The sequence below is a fragment of the Chiloscyllium plagiosum genome, unplaced genomic scaffold (genome assembly GCF_037043375.1).
Source record: "Chiloscyllium plagiosum isolate Xiang-an unplaced genomic scaffold, Cpla_swu_hap1 HiC_scaffold_35, whole genome shotgun sequence".
Classification (NCBI taxonomy): Eukaryota; Metazoa; Chordata; class Chondrichthyes; order Orectolobiformes; family Hemiscylliidae; genus Chiloscyllium; species Chiloscyllium plagiosum.
Window position 1 is genome coordinate 39320352 of NW_028270173.1, and position 14020 is coordinate 39334371.

The following is a 14020-nucleotide window of genomic DNA, read 5'->3' on the forward strand; positions in this document are numbered from 1 at the left end:
TTTGTTCCCTGTGTGTCACTGTGACAATGTGCCCTTTGTACCCTGTGTGTCGCTGTGACAATGTGCCCTTTGTTCCCTGTGTGTCGCTGTGACAATGTGCCCTTTGTTCCCTGTGTGTCGCTGTGACAATGTGCCCTTTGTTCCCTGTGTGTCGCTGTGACATTGTGCCCTTTGTTCCCTGTGTGTCACTGTGACAATGTGCCCTTTGTTCCCTGTGTGTCACTGTGACAATGTACCCTTTGTACCCTGTGTGTCGCTGTGACATTGTGCCCTTTGTTCCCTGTGTGTCGCTGTGACAATGTGCCCTTTGTTCCCTGTGTGTCGCTGTGACATTGTGCCCTTTGTTCCCTGTGTGTCGCTGTGACAATGTGCCCTTTGTTCCCTGTGTGTCGCTGTGACATTGTGCCCTTTGTTCCCTGTGTGTCACTGTGACAATGTGCCCTTTGTTCCCTGTGTGTCACTGTGACATTGTGCCCTTTGTAACCTGTGTGTCACTGTGACATTGTGCCCTTTGTACCCTGTGTGTCACTGTGACAATGTGCCCTTTGTTCCCTGTGTGTCGCTGTGACATTGTGCCCTTTGTTCCCTGTGTGTTGCTGTGACAATGTGCCTTTTGTTCCCTGTGTGTCACTGTGACATTGTGCCCTTTGTTCCCTGTGTGTCACTGTGACCATGTGCCCTTTGTACCCTGTGTGTCGCTGTGACAATGTGCCATTTGTTCCCTGTGTGTCACTGTGGCATGTGCCCTTTGTTACCTGCATGTTGTTGTGGCAATGTGCCCGTTGTTACCTGCGTGTTGCTGTGGCAACGTGCCCGTTGTTACCTGCGTGTTACTGTGACAATGTGCCCTCTTTAACCTGCATGTAGTAACCCGGAGTTGGGAAGAGTGATGGTAAACACTCCCCTCATGCTCTTTCCATCATGCGGCTGACCTGCAACTCCTCCCGTACTGACCTCCTGCTTCCGGCATATGGTGCTCGGATTCACAGTTTGATAAACGCGCCAAATCGCTGTGCTGCAAGCAGACCTTCCTTGACCACTGTTTCCTGGATTAGGACTTGAACCCAGAGATTCGAGCCCGGGAGTGGGACGACATCCACTTAGGCACAAGACATTGAAAACATTGAAACACAGAAAATAAGTGCAGGAGAAGGCCATTCGACCCTTCAAGCCTGCACCACCATTCAATACGATCATGGCTGGCCATGCAATCTCAGTGTCCCACTTCCACCCTCTCCCCATACCCTTTGAGCCTTTTTGCCACAAGGGCTCCATCCAGCTCCCTCTTGAATGCATCTCATGAACTAGCCCCAACAGCTTCCTGCGGGAGAGGTTCGCAACTCTCTGAGTGAAGAAATTCTTCCTCATTATCAGTCCTGAATGGCTTCCCTTTATTCATAGACTGTGACTCCTCAACATTGGGAATCCGTCCAGTCCCATCAGGATTTTATATGTTTCTGTGAGATCCCCCCCCCCCTCCTCCCCTCCCCCCACCTCATTCTTCTACCTTCCAGCGAATACAAGCCCAGTCAATCCAGTCTTTCCTCACATCTCAGTCCTGCCATCCCGGGAATCAGTCTGGTGGTCATTCCCTGGTCTCCCTCAGTAGCAACAATATCCTTCCTCCGACTCATGAGACTAAAGCTGCACACGATCCTCCAGCTCTGATCTCACCAAGGCCCTGTATCACTGCAGCTAAAGACCTTCAAACAATCGTGATTTGTCGGGGTTTAGAGAGATCGTTTCCCATTGTGGGAGCATCTAGAACCAAAGGGTTCAAATCTCAGAGGAAGGGGTTGCCTGTTTAAAACAGGGATGAGGAGGAATTTCTTCTCTCAAAGGGGAGTACATTTTTACCACAGAGAGTTGCAGAGGTTGAGCCAGTATATATCACATCCCAGGTGGATAGTGCTGTTCAGAAGGCATATGGTGTGTTAGGTTTCATTGGTAGAGGGATTGAGTTCCAGAGCTGCATTATCATGTTGCAACTATACAAAACGCTAGTCCGGCCACACTTGGAATATTGTGCACAGTTCTGGTCCACATATTTCGGGAAGGATGTGGAAGCATTGGAAAAGGTGCAGAGGGGATTTAACAGGATGTTGCCTGGTCTGGAGGGAAGGTCTTATGAGGAAAGGCTGAGAGACTTTGGTCTGCTCTCATTAGAAAGAAGAAGGCTAAGAGGGGATTTGATAGAGACATAACAAGATGATCTGAGGATTAGACAGGGTGGACAGTGAAAGTCTTTTTCCAAGGATGATGGCGTCAGCTTGTACGAGAGGGCATAACTACAAATTGAGGGGTGATAGATTTAAGACAGATGTCAGGGGCAGGTTCTTTACGCAGAGAGTGGTAAGGGTGTGGAATGCCCTACCTGCTAATGTAGTTACCTCAGCCACGTTAGGGAGATTTAAACAATCCTTAGATAAGCACATGGATGATGATGTAGGGGGAACGAGCTGAGAACAGTTCACAGGTCGGCGCAACATCGAGGGCCGAAGGGCCTGTTCTGCGCTGGGTTGTTCTATGTTCTATATTCAAAGCTGAGATAGACAGACTCTTTGTGAGGGAATTGAGGGTTAATGGGAAAGGCAGGCAAGTGGAGTTGAGGATTGTCAGACTCGCCGTGATCTCAATGGAACGGAAAGAAATTTCGATGGGCCAAATGGCCTCTGTCAGCTCTTACATCCGTTACCCAACATAACATTCAATCACGGATGGCCTTCTGTCAGTCTGCTGTTAACCCCGACTCTCTGTTCAACCGCCCGCTTTGCCATTCATTATCTCTGGCTCCATTAGGCTCACTTGGTCAATGGTTGAGTGACCCTTTACTATTGGTGGTAACTTGTTCGATTTTTTTTCCATTCTTCCACAGGGATCGTGAGCACCACTGGCTGCGGCCAGAATTGGTTCCCCATCTCTAGCTGTCCTGGAATTGAATGGGACATTTCAGGGGACATTTAAGAATCAGCCACATCACATCGAGGCCAGACCAGGTGAAGAAGGCAGATTTCCTTCTCTTCAGGACATTGAGTCGAACCGGGCAGTGTCCAAAGCAACCATCCATTGAACCCAGGTATGATGTGACGTGGGTTACCCTGCATTTATCCACTTCTCGCTCAGTAACCATTGGCGCACAGTGTGACCTCTCGACCTTTAACCCCGCCCCTTCCCACTCTGCACACCTCACCTTCAGGTCTACGAGGTTCATTTGCTCATCGCGCCCTGCATTTTCCTTTGCTTGTTTTTCCAGGTATTCCAAGGCTTGCTGCAGCTTTTCCTGAAACACAGAAAGCCGACAGGATTAAAACAAAGGGAGGAGTGTGTCCCCAGGATGTCCAGTTGGGGTACCCTGAACTGGTTCAAGGCAGGCAGTCATAAAGTTATACAGCACAGAAACAGACCCTTCAGTCCACCTCATGCTTACCGACCGGATATTCCAAATTAATCTAGTCCCGTTTGCCAGCACTTGGCCCATATCCCTCCAAACCCTTCCTATTCATGTACCCATCCAGATGCCTTTTAAATGTTGCAATTGTACCAGCCTCCACCACTTCCTCTGGCAGTTCATTCCACACACGTACCACCCTCTGTTACCACTTAGGTCCCTTTTAAATCCTTCCCCTCTCACCTTAAACCTATGCCCCTCTAGTTCTGGACTAACCTACCCCAGGGAAAAGACCTTGTCTATTTACCCTAGCAATGCCCCTCATGATTTTATAAACCTCTATAAGGTCACCCCTCAGCCTCTGATGCTCCAGGGAAAACAGCCCCAGCCTGTTCAGCCTCTCCCTATAGCTCAAACCCTCCAACCCTGGCAACCTTCTCCATTTTTCCCCGCAGCAGGGAGACGAAAACTGAATGCAGTATTCCGAAAGTGGCCGGACCACTGTCCTGTACAGCTGTAAGATGACCTCCCAACTCTGGTACTCAATGCACTGACCAATAAAGGCTTGCAGACCAAATGCCTTCTTCACTACCCTACCTACATGTGACTCCACTTTCAAGTAAATATAAACCTGCACACCAAGCTCCCTTTGTTCGGAAACACTCCCCAGGACCTTACCCTGATTTGCCATACTAAAATGCAGCACCTATCTTTTATTTAATTAAACTCCAATTTCCACTCCTTGGCCCATCGGCCATCCGATCAAGGTGCTGCTATACTCTGAAGTAACCTTCTTCGCTGTCCACTACACCACCAATTCTGCAAACTTACTAACCATATCTGCTATGTTCACATCCAAATCACTTATATGAATGACAAAAGGTAGAGGACCCAGCACCGATCCTTGTGGCACTCCACTGGCCACAGGCCTCCAGTCTGAAAAACAACCCTCCACCTCCACCCTCTGTCTTCTACCTTTGAGCCAGTTGGGTATCCACATGGCTAGTTCTCTCTGTATTCCGTGAGATCTAACCTTCAGTTATATCAGTCAGACAGTCGTGGGAGGGAAGGCAATGGCCATGTGATACTATCACTGGACTGTTAATCCAGAGATCCAGGTAATGTTCTGAGGACCCCAGTTTAAACCTTACAGTAGCAGATGGTGGAATTTGCATTCAACTAAACAAAAATCAGGAGTTATGAGTTTAATGACGACCATAAAGCATTGTTGATTGTCAGAAAAATGCTCATCTGGTTCCCTTTGGGAAGGGTAACTCCCATCCCTACCCGGTGTGGTCTACATGTGACTCCAGACCCGCAGCAATGTGGTTGACTCTTAACTGTCCTCGTGGCAATTAGGGATGGGCAATAAATGCTGACCCAGCCAGTGACACCCTCATCCCCTGAATGAATTTTTAATAAAAAGTTCCTTGGAGTAACATTTACACCACACTGTGGTGAAACTGTTAAAAATTATGTCCCAATACATGTGTGAATCTAACCGGAATGGAGGTGTTGCTTAGTCCCGTGTGAATCTTATTACACACCTCCCCGTGTGAATCTTCTTATCTGTATGTAACCAGAATGGAATGTGTTTTTTAGCCTTGCTCTGCTGTTCACATGAATGTTTATATCTGGAAAAGAGTATATCAGCTGGAAAAGTCTCCAGTTCGGTGAGTCTGCTCCGGGGTTACGTTTAACCGCCGAGCGTGGGTTGTTGGCAACCGCTCTACGAGAACTGACGGCTCCCAGTTCCGGTAACATGTAGAGTGAGTATAAGCCAGACCCGTTGTAAGTATGAGACCTGGTTGTGGCGACGCTGCGGGGAATAAAATGCTCATATTCTAGCAGACTCGCCTCTTGGTCGTTTGTTCTGTGTCAGACTACTCTCCTACGAACCTGACCTTGAGAATTTTTTAAAACACACACAAATAACAAACGATGACCATATCGCCCCTTGGCATCCAATGGCATCACTGTCGCTGAGTCTTCCACCATCTACATCTTTGGAGTGGGGCACTTATGATCAGAAATTGACCGGTATTTTGAACTAACAACACTGAAGGAACAGCAATGCATTTCCAATTCTGGGTGGTGAGTAGGTTGGAGAACAAGCTTGTAGATGGTGATGTCCCTATGCATCTGTTGCTCCTGTCCATCTAGATGGCAGAGGTCATGGGTTTGGAGGTTAGGGAGGAAGGAACTTTGAGGAGTTACTGCACTGGATCTCGAGATAGTGTATGTATTTCTGGAAATGGTAGGTACACATACAGGAAAGGATTGTTAGACTGTGTCAGGGAGATGATGGTTGAGAGTATTAGTGCTCACTATTAATCCAGATTGCAGCCGGGCACTGGGTTTGAATGCTGCTATGGCAAATGGTGGAATTTGAATTCCATTTTTTTTTGAAAGAAGTCTGAAATTAAACATCTACTAATGACCGTAAAACCATTATTGGGGAAATCCCGTCTGACTTCAGGGAAGGAAATCTGCTATTGTCACCGGGACTGGCCGACATGTGACTCCAGGTCCATGGCAATCCTCTCCAACCTACTCACTGCCCAGAATTGGAAATGCATGGTTGTTCCTACAATTCCGTTAGGTCAAAAGGCCAGTCAATCTCTGGTCAACGGCGACCTCCCAGATCAAGGAAGATTCAGCAGTAGTGATAACATTGGATGCCAAGGGGCGATCTGGTCAAGATGGTTTGTTATTTGTGGCATAAATATTCCTTCCAAGGCACTTTGTTCTTTAATTCATTTGGAGATGAGGGCTAGGTCAGCATTTATTGCCCATCCCTAATTGCCACGAGGACAGTTAAGAGTCAACCACATTGCTGGGGGTCTGGAGTCACATGTGGACCACACCAGGTAGGGATGGTAGTTGCCCTTCCTAAAGGGTGTTAGTGAACCAAATGTGGTTGACTCTCAACTGCCCTCTGAAGTGGCTGGAGACCCAGAAAATCTGCCGATGCTGGAATCCAAAGCAGACAGGCAGGAGGCTGGAAGAGCACAACACGCCAGGCCGCATCAGGAGGCGGAGAGGTCGACCCCATTGAAGACGTCCTCTGCCTCACCCGAAACGTCGACTTCTCCACCTCCTGATGCTGCCTGGCTCGCTGTGCTCCTCCAGTCTCCTGCCTGCCTACTCCGAAATGGCCAAGCCAGCCACTCAGTTTGAGGGCAACTAGGGACGGGCAATAAATGTTAGCCAGCCAGTGATGCCCTTGGCCCATAAAGGAAATGAAGAGAGGCTGGGTGTGACTGAGCCCTTTAAAATTATAAAAGATTTCAATAGAATGGATACAAGGAGAATACTTCCTCTTGTGGGGAACTGCAATAAATAGAAACTTTTAATGTGAGATAATCACAGACAGACCATACAAAATAAAGATGACAGTAATTAAGGATATGTGGAAATGCAGATATTGATCATGAAAGCTGGCAGAGCAGGAAGAGTTAATAAAGCCCACTGTATCCTGGCCTGTAACAATAAGATGACAGAGTACAAGGGGACAAGACAGCTATGCGACCTCAGCTGGCGTATTGTGCACAGTTCTAGGTGTCACACTATTGGAAGGATGCAGACACACTGGAGAGAGCTCTGACATTGGTTCTCAAGCTGAGAAGTGACAATTATGAGGAGAGGTCAGAGAGGGAGGGAACGTTCCCTTTGAAAAAAGGAGATCTATTCGAAGTTTTCAAAATCACGAGGGGTCTGGGATGGTGTAGCTGGGCAATACCAGCTTGTGAAAGGGGTGGAGAGTGGGCGGCCACAGGCTGAAAGTGATTGGCAGAAGTAGGTTATGCGACGTGAGGATAAAGCCGTTGCACACTGTCAGTGGTTGAAGTCTGGAATGCTCTCCCTGGAAAGGTTCTTGCAGCAGCTTCAGCTGAGCCATTGAAAGGAGACTTTGGCTCGTTACTTGGGCAGAAGCAAAGAGCAGGAGAAAGAGCAGGAGAATTGCACTGAGTCATAATGCTCATGAGAGATCTAACACAGGCATGATGGGCTGAATAGCCTCCTTTAGCACTGCTAGTATACGTTTCGAAATGTATTTTATTTTAAACGTATAGGAATTTAGCAACGTAAAATAATGCAACAGGCTCGGAATACCGCTTTAGTGGATCTTTCCCAGTAAGAAAGGATCCGACATAACCTATTAGCAGCTTTTCCTAGAATCATCGAATCCCTACAGTGTGGAATCGGGCCATTTGGCCCATCGAGTGCACAGCAACCCTCCGGAGAGCATCCCGCCCAGATCCACCCCATCCCTGTAACCCTGCATTTCCCACGGCTAACCCACCCAGCCTGCACATTCTGGAAATCAGGGGTCAATTTAACCTGGCCAATCCACCCGAACCTGCACATCTTTGGATTGTGGGAGGAAACCCACGCAGACATGTGGGCAGGACGTGCAAACTCCACACAATCAGTTGCTCGAGTCGGGACTCAAAGCCATGTCCCTGGCGCTGTAAAGCATCTGTGCCTAATTAGATTAGATTACTTACAGTGTGGAAACAAGCCCTTCGGCCCAACAAGTCCACACTGACCCACCAAAGCGCAACCCACCCATTCCCCTACAATTACCCCTTCACCTAACACTATGGGCAATTTAGCATGGCCAATTCACCTGACCTGCACATCTTTGGACTGTGGAAGGAAACCGGAGCACCCGGAGGAAACCCACGCAGACACGGGGAGAATGTGCAAACTCCATACAGACAGTCGCCTGAGGCAGGAATTGAACCCGGGTCTCTGACACTGTGAGGCACCAGTGCTAACCACTGTGCCACCGTGCCGCCCAATTACTGAACCATTGTGCTGATTTAATAGTGGTTCTGGTTGGAAAATATGATTCTCTTAACATTAAGTGAAACAAAGTCCAAATCTTCATGGTGTGTTTAAGTGTGGATTTCTTGTTGGAAGTTCAAAGGAACCATAGCAATCCCAAAGGATGGGGAGATTGTGAAAGTCACTACTACAGGGAGTGGACAAAGTGAAACAGTTCAATGTATTTAATAGAAAACCAAAGAGGGAGCAAGGAACAGATGGAGTCAGGTCGGCTTAGGAGGTTGGGACAGTATGGACCAAATGGCTGCCCGTGAGACATAGAATTCCCATGTAATTCCATGTAAAATTCCAGCCTTTCTGCCGACATTGCCGCCCTGGTGTTAACACACTGTTGACGATGCACTGATGAGCATGTGGACACAGCTGGACTGAGGTCCAAAGGAGAGACTCAGAGTCCCAGCCGTGAGGTCTCCCTGTCCGAGGAGGGAGCGATCAGAGTTTGAGGATCAGTGGCACTTCCAGAGAGCTGCAGTCGCAGGGAGGGGTGGAGGGAGCATGGATGCGAGAAGCAAAAGTTGGATGTATTAGCGAAGACTGGGAAGTGGTTGAAAGTGAGTGTGTGTGTGCGCGCATGTGTGTGTGTGTGTGAAGAGCCCAGCTGTACTGTTCGGAGTAGCATCTGTTTGATTCTGTTTCACAGCCTCCTTTGTTATGGATTCCAATGGAAAGGGTGAGCAGCCTATCCCCTCTACCAGATATAGATGGCCATGTGACCCTACAAGTAGTAGTCGCCACAGTCTCTGACCACTGCCCCCTCATTAGAAACAGACAACTGACCATGAGTTTTGCCCTGAGAGTCGCCCCTTGCTTGAGGTGAGGCCAAGAAGGTGGGACCTTCGTGGAGATCTTGGCTGACGCAGGAATTGAACCCATACTGTTGGCGCCCCTCCGCATTGCAAAACAGCCGAAGGGCTAACTGAAGGGGTCATGGGAAAGTGGGACTGTGCAAAGTGGAAAAATGAAGGAAGAAACAGGTCCCTGTTCTCCCAATAGGGTCTGTGCCAGAGTTTTTGACCCTCCTATATTTCAGTCTTTCTGTCTTAATTCCTGCCTTCTTTTACCCCTCATGTGAATGCCTCACTTCCCATGAAATCCAACAGTGTGCCTCTTCCCTCAGCCCCTCTCCAATTTCTTCCCCATTCCCTGGACAAAGAAAACTATGTTAGATATGATGCAGAGCTGGGCTGAGGAGTGGCAGATGGAGTTCAACCCTGTCAAGTGTGAGGTTGTCCATTTTGGAAGGACAAATAAGAATGCGGAATACAGGGTTAACGGTAGGGTTCTGAGTAAGGTGGAGGAGCAGAGGGATCTTGGGGTCTATGTTCATAGCTCTTTGAAAGTTGCCACTCAGGTGGATAGAGCTTGTAAGAAGGCCTATGGTGTATGAGCGTTCATTAGCAGAGGGATTGAATTCAAGAGTCGTGAGGTGATGTTGCAGCTGTACAGGACCTTGGTAAGGCCACATTTGGAGTACTATGTGCAGTTCTGGTCGCCTCACTTTAGGAAAGATGTGGAAGCTTTGGAGAGGGTGCAGAGGAGATTTACCAGGATGTTGCCTGGAATGGAGAATAGGTCGTACGAGGATAGGTTGAGAGTGCTAGGCCTTTTCTCATTGGAACGGTGAAGGATGAGGGGTGACTTGATAGAGGTTTATAAGATGATCAGAGGAATAGATAGAGTAGACAGTCAGAGACATTTCCCCTGGGTACAACAGAGTGTTACAAGGGGACATAAATTTAAGGTGAAGGGTGGAAGGTATAGGGGGGATGTCAGGGATAAGTTCTTTACCCAGAGAGTGGTGGGGGCATGGAATGCGCTGCCTGTGGGAGTGGCAGAGTCAGAATCATTGGTGACCTTTAGGCGACAATTGGATAGGTACATGGATAGGTGCTTAAGCTAGGACAAATGTTCAGCACAACATTGTGGGCCGAAGGGCCTGTTCTGTGCTGTATTGTTCTATGTTCTATGTTCTATCCTGATTTCCCCATTGGATTTGTTAATGGCTACCTTGTAATAATGGCCCAGCAATCACCCCCTCCCCCTTACAAAAGCAGACATGTTTTCTCTGTTCATCAGCAGGACCTGATAGGCCGAGAAGCATCTTTCAAAGCCGCCGTGTGAGTACAGGACCTAGAGTCATACTGCACAGGCCCTTTGGCCCATTCAGTCCATGCCAACCCACCGACACCAACTCCACTATCCAGTCCTGAGCCCCTAGCCTTGTATGTCACAAGTGCTCCTCCACGTTCTGTTTAAATGTGTCCAGTCTCGATGACTCTCCTAGGCAGCGCAGTGCAGATTATTTTGGTAATGCAATATCTTACAACAAGCACAAAAGATGGGCCTCATGTCCGTCGCTGTGAACACAGAGTTGGACTCTTCCACCCCACAGATATAAGCTGCAGGAGGTGTTATCTCAAATGTTATACTCACAACGCCCACCTCTTTCAAACCAGTTAATACTGCCGAAAATAATCACCAAAGTGATACAAATGTTAACTGTCTGTCTGTAATCTTACTCAGTAACTTCCTGGCTATTGCTATAAATGTGAACTGGCTTCATTATTGTATCCACTAGGAACAAAAATTGAAAAACAAACAGATCTAACAACTGCAGACCACACTTGAGCACTTTCGTGATTTGCACCATCAGTGTTCTGGGGTGGGGGGGGGGGGCAGGGGGAGGTGACACTGACCAGAAGTTGAACTGGACTCGCCATATACATACAGTGGCTTCAACAGCAGGCCAGAGCCCAGGAATCCATTTTACGCACTCCCCTCAAAATCAAAAGCGTATATATTTGAAATAAAAAGAGAAAGGGTTTTGATTTGGTGGGTAATAGTGGTTTGGTGTGTGTGTGTGGGGGGTGGGGGGGGTGGGGGGGGGGGGGTAGTGGTTGTAAGTACTCAGCGAGTCTGGCAGAGAGAGGAACAGAGTTAAGGTTCCGAGTGGAATATGATGGGTTTTATAATGTTGAGAGGTAAACGGGGGTCTCGAGCACAAGATGTTTTCACCAGACGCTGAGGGGGTGACCCGATAGAAGTATTTACGGTTTATGAGAAACCTGAATAGGGTGGATGATCAGAGGGTGGAAATGTCAAACCCTCGAGGGTGCAGGTTTAAGGTGAGAGGGGGAACATTTAAAGGAGGTGTTTGAGGCATGTTCTTTACCCAGTGGGTGGTAGGGGTGCCTGGAACACACCGCCAGGAGAGGCAGCAGAACGATAACACTGTTATTTACACACACACACACACATGAGCAATAGGGAGATACGGACCGTGTGCAGGCAAATGGGATTACTTCTGAATGGCATCATGGTCAGCACAGTCAGGGTGGGCCAAAGGGCCCGTTCCTGTGCTGCACTGCTCTATGAAAGTGGGAGCAGAGGTAAAGCGTTTTATCACACTGCGTGTGGTCAGATTCGGGAAGCTACTCCCTTGAGAGGGTGGGACGGGGGCAGATTCAGTCGAGGCAGGATTTAGACCACAGCCTGAAGAAAGAAATGAAGAGGGTGTGTTGTGGTAGTGAGGAGGCGGGAAACCAGCACCCAATGAATTTCTCATTCCACAGACAGGATCGGGGTTAATCTTAAGTTTGCACTCCAGTCTCCCTGTCTGTTCCCCTCGTCCAATGTATCAGCAGTGACCAACCCTCCAGTCTGACATCTACGGACGGTCCACCACACCTCCGAGATTTCCAAAGAATCGCACAACCTCCTTCATCAGGTGGTTGTGGAGCAGCACTATAAGTCACAGAATTTATAGCAAAAGATCAAAGTGTCATTCAACTGATGCGACATATTCAACAAATCTAGATTCTGAGACTTAACAGCAATGTCAGTTTGTTCAACACATGGCATCAGTTTTCATACAGATGTACAGCACAGAAACAGACCCTTCAGTCCAACTCGTCCATGCCAACCAGATATCCTAAACTGATGAAGGGCCTTTGCCTGAAACATCAATTTTCCTGCTCCTCGGATGCTGCCTGACCTACTGTGCTTTTCCAGCACCACCCTCTTGACAGATATCCTAAACTAACCCAGTCCCATTTGCCAGCACTTGGCTCATATCCCTCCATACCCTTTGGATTCATGTACCCATCCGGATGCCTTTTAGATGACAAAATTCCTGCTTTAACGGACAGACTGAGTGTGGAACTGTGGAAGAGTTGTATGGCACTTTGATCTTTTACTATAGACTCTGCACTCGCCCCTCTGAAAGTTCCCTTATTCGGTCACTCCCTCGTTTCAGCCTCTCTCCCACTAATGGATATGTGTTCTTGACATCTAACCTGCGAAGTCTCCCCAGATTCTCGGAGGTTTCGATAAAATCACCTCTCATTCTTTTAATCAATCTGTTCAGAGGTGCTGTAACACACCTCTGGAGTGGGTGGGACTTGAACCCAGGTCTTCAGGCTTAGAGGCAGGGACAATATCACAGACACAACCTTTCCCCTCATTCACCCAAACTCCAATGAATACATTGGATCATAGAGATGTACAGCACAGAAACAGACCCTTCGGTCCAACCCGTCCATGCTGACCAGATATCCCAACCCAATCTAGTCCCGTTTGTCAGTATTTGGCCCAGATCCCTCCAAACCCTTCCTGTTCATATACCCATCCAAATGCCTCTTAAATGTTGTAATTGCACCAGCCTCCACCACTTCCTCTGGCAGCTCATTCCACACACGTACCATCCTCTGTGTGAAAAAGTTGGCCCTTGGGTCTCTTCTACATCCTGCCTGGTCTCTAGCCTTGCCCCACGAGCTCCCTGAGGGAGCTTCGAACTTCCAAATAAACCTGTTGGACTGTGGCCTGGTGGTGTGAGCGTGTGTGCGTTTTAAAGCTTTGTCTGCCCCATCACTGTTAAAAGGAGGCTTGCTCCTTGTGCCCCTTCCCCCTCGCTCCCCCTGGAGGAGGGGGAGGGGGGGGGGCGCGGGGAGTGAACCGACCCCGGCTCACCTTGAAGCGCTCGGCGGCTTCCTTGATGGGGATGGTGCGGCACTTGGGGTGCTCCTTGGCCAGCTTGTCGCACATCAGCCGCATGTCATCCAGGCAGAAGACGGTGTAGGGCAGGTTATGTTCCTCGCAGTAGCTGCTGTCGGACGGGCTGAGCTCCAGGATCTTGCGCAGGGTCTCCACCAGCTTGGCGGCCAGCTCGTTGTCCACGATGTCGACCGGGGAGCACTCGCTGGAGCAGCTCGGGCAGCTCACCTTGCCGTCCTTGCTGATGACCAGCTTGGCCACGCAGTCCTTGCAGGAGGTGTGCCCGCAGCCCATGGTCACCGGGTCCTTGAAGAGCAGGCCGCACAGGGCGCAGGTCACCTGCTCCTTCAGCTTGTTGACCTCCTCCTCGCAGGCCATCTCTCCTTCAGCAGGCTGCAGGAACTGACTGAGGCTGGGGGCAGAGAGAGAGAGAGAGAGAGAGATTGCCAGTGCAGTCCTGACTCTGCCTGCAGAGCTCCGCCCTCCCCTGACCCAGTGCAGCCTGCCCAATGGCCATTACTCTAACATTGTTTCAGCTCCCAATAGGATCTCAACTCCTTGCCCTTGAATTTCCTTCCCAGCTCCCCTGGGAGCAAGAGACTGCTTTGAGCTTCTTTCTCTCTCTCTCTCTCTTTCTTCCTGCCCCTCCTTTCTCCCTGCCTCAAGTCAGGGAGCCCTGCTGCCACAGTGAGCTTTACATTTGCCCCCTTCTTTATTCAAGGAGAACGTGAGGACTGCAGATGCTGGAGATCACCTCCAAACGGACCCCACCACCAGGGATATATT

General features: G+C 49.0%; 1 long non-coding RNA gene across 1 annotated transcript in view; it reads left to right on the top strand.

Moving 5' to 3' along the window:
- LOC148140678 (uncharacterized) overlaps positions 1 to 4505 on the top strand; it is a 46475-nt gene extending 41970 nt beyond the window's left edge. The window contains exons 2-3 of the long non-coding RNA XR_015752952.1: positions 2876 to 3076; positions 3254 to 4505. This is a non-coding gene — a long non-coding RNA (uncharacterized LOC148140678). The remainder of the gene's footprint in view (positions 1 to 2875; positions 3077 to 3253) is intronic.
- Positions 4506 to 14020: the final 9515 nt, after the last annotated feature.